The following is a 3,278-nucleotide window of genomic DNA, read 5'->3' on the forward strand; positions in this document are numbered from 1 at the left end:
GGCCCTAGTACTGAGCCTTGAGGTACTCCATACTGCACTTGTGATCGATATGATACCTCTTCATTCACTGCTACGAATTGATGACGGTCATACAAGTACGATTTGAACCATGCTAATGCACTTCCATTAATGCCAACAAAGTTTTCTAGTCTATTCAAAAGAATGTTGTGGTCAATAGTGTCGAACGCAGCTCTAAGATCCAGTAGCACTAATAGAGAGATACAACCACAATCAGATGATAAGAGCAGGTCATTTGTAACTCTAATGAGAGCAGTCTCAGTACTATGATACGGTCTAAATCCTGACTAGAAATCCTCACAGATACCATTTTTCTCTAAGAAGGAATATAATTGTGAGGATACTATCTTTTCTAGTATCTTGGACAGAAAAGGGAGATTCGAGATCGGTCTGTAATTAACTAGTTCTTTGGGGTCAAGTTGTGGTTTTTTGATGAGAGGGTTAATAACAGCCAGTTTTAAGGTTTTTGAGACATATCCTAACGTCAATAACGAATTAATAATAGCCAGAAGAGGATCTATGACTTCTGGAAGCACCTCTTTTAGGAGCTTAGATGGAATAGGGTCTAACATACATGTTGTTGGTTTCGTTGATTTAACAAGTTTATACAATTCTTCCTCTCCTATAGTAGAGAATGAGTGGAATTGTTCCTCAGGGGATCTATAGCGCACTATCTGATGCGATACTATAGCTGACGGCTGCATGGTTACAATTTTATCTCTAATAGTATCGATCTTGGAAATAAAGTTGTTCATAAAGCCATTACTGCTGTGCTGTTGGGAAATGTCAACACCTGTTTATGCTTTATTTTTTGTTAATTTAGCCACTGTATTGAATAAATACCTGGGGTTTGTTTATTTTCTAAAAGAGACGAAAAGTAATCAGATCTAGCAGAGGTCCACATTTGTATTCCATCTTGGGTGCCGTTTACCAATCTCCCAGGATATCAGTCCTGTACACACATATAGACAATACACAACTTCTTCAAGGCTGGGTTGTTCAAACCCAAGCTCTAATCAGAAACTTTCCATAAACATCCAGATATGAAGTATTTTTTCCTCAGTTAGAGGTTTCAGACAATATTATTTTCCCAATCCCAATTCTACCCCTTAGCTCTTCCCCTTCCCTTACCAAAAAGTAGTATGCTTCAAGTTTATTTTAGTAAGTATACTTAAGTAAAGTTCAAGTATATTTTAAGTATACTTTATGTAGTAAGTATACAAATATCAGTGTACTATTTCAATACTCCTTGGGACTAAATTGGCCCACTTTCTAGTATATAAAAGTATACTTTTAAGTATACTTTAAGTATAACTTTGAGTACACAACTAGTTTACATCAAAATGTTTAGCTTGTACTGCAACTATACTAAAAGTGAACTTATAGGTATACTGATAGTTTACTAATGAAATACTTGTAGTAGCATTTGTAGTACACTTTGAAGTATAGTCTCAGTAAACTACTAGTTTAGTAGTTTTATACTGCAAGTATACTCATAAGTTTTCTTTAAGTGAACTTTACATCATACTTTAAATATACTACTATGTCCCTATTTAGGTATTAATTTGTATATATTTTGTTACATGAATATCTGAACATACAAAACATCAAAAGAACAGGGTATCTGCTTGTAAACAAAAACATTTTATTCCAGCTTCATGCATTCTTTTTTTAAACACTTGAATGTGGATACGTTTCATAAATAAAAAATAAAGAAATAAACAACATTTTGAACAAAAAGCTGAAAAAAGACTATGAATTGGATTCAGAATGATAATCAAAACGTAGATAAAGTCGATCAACACCCCAAAGCTTGACAGTCAGTATTACCTCTTCATTGGTCGATATTTTATTCCATAATGTTACACAGTTTTGATGCTGTTTTATGTCTGATGATCATGTTAGAATACATGTGGAAGCGTCTGTTGTTTCGGTTTCTTCTTCACTTGTGTTTTTTGGAAATTCTGTACAGAAGATATGTACTAGCATGCCCTACAGTTTAACAATGAAAACATGGATTCTAGGAGCACAATTATAGCTAAAATACATTTAGACTTTTTCTAAGTATAAGTCAAGTATACTTAAATGTCATTTTAAGTATATTTCTGAGAAGTACATAAAGCCCATTTCTGAGAAGTACATAAAAAGTAGACTAAAAGTATACTTTCCTATTTTTAGTTTAAAAGAAGTATACTAATAGCACACTTTAATAAACTTCTTTTTCGTAAGGGTTTCCCCCTACGTTTCGGCATTCACGTGAAGGGGTAGGGTTGTCTCGATTCTCTTTTGGTTGGTGGGGTAGGGGGAAGGGGAAGGGGAAGGGACAGATAGCCCTTCAAATTAAGATTTTTCGGGACCACACTTCAAACGAAGGGGTATGAATTATCTCAGCGTAAACCAGCTTCATGGCTTCACGGCAACATGGCTGCCCGAGCTAACAAGAAGACACATACATGTAAGCATTCTTGTCATTAATAAAGATTTTAACGAAAAGTAATCATTTGTTTTATGTTTCATTCAATCGTGAGTTCATGTTTACGGTCATGTTACTCATGTTACTGCAAAAAATCACTAAAGTTTGCTAACGTCATATCATTATAGACTGCACGATAGTGCCACAACATATTTCCCAGATAGCAAAATGACAAAAGGATCCGCAAAACGGGTCCGTATCGGAGTCCACTTGCACAGCGCAACGGATCCGGAACAGATAAGGATTACGGATCCAGACTAGGGATGGGCATATCGATCCAAAGTATCGATATATCGATACTGACGCGAGTATCGAAAGTATTGATACTCAAACAAAAAATATTGATACTAAGGTGTGTTTTATTTACCAGTGATTTTATTAATTTAACAAAAAAAAAAATCGTACAATATGCATTGAATTGGATGAATAACCTTTGTTAGCGAGTAATTGTGTAGGATATAACCATGGTTTTACTAAAGTGACCGTAGTTCAACTGTAGTATTTGTAGATTTGAATCATGTGTAAACAAAAAAACATATCTGAACCATGTGTAAACAAAAATATAACCTAATAAGTTACAATTAAGGCGTATTGAATGTTCAAATGCGTTTTAAACATAAAGTTAAGTGCTTATTACCCCTTTTACTCTTAGTAATTTAATAATTTCATAAATTTCATAATTTAAAAGTTTAGTTCAGAAGTATCGAATCGGTATCGATATCGACGATACTGCCTTGAAAAATATCGGTATTGTATCGAAAACAAAATAAGTGGTATCGCCCATCCC

The sequence above is a fragment of the Sinocyclocheilus grahami genome, unplaced genomic scaffold (assembly GCF_001515645.1).
Source record: "Sinocyclocheilus grahami isolate Dianchi unplaced genomic scaffold, SAMN03320097.WGS_v1.1 scaffold1943.1, whole genome shotgun sequence".
NCBI classification, from domain to species: domain Eukaryota; kingdom Metazoa; phylum Chordata; class Actinopteri; order Cypriniformes; family Cyprinidae; genus Sinocyclocheilus; species Sinocyclocheilus grahami.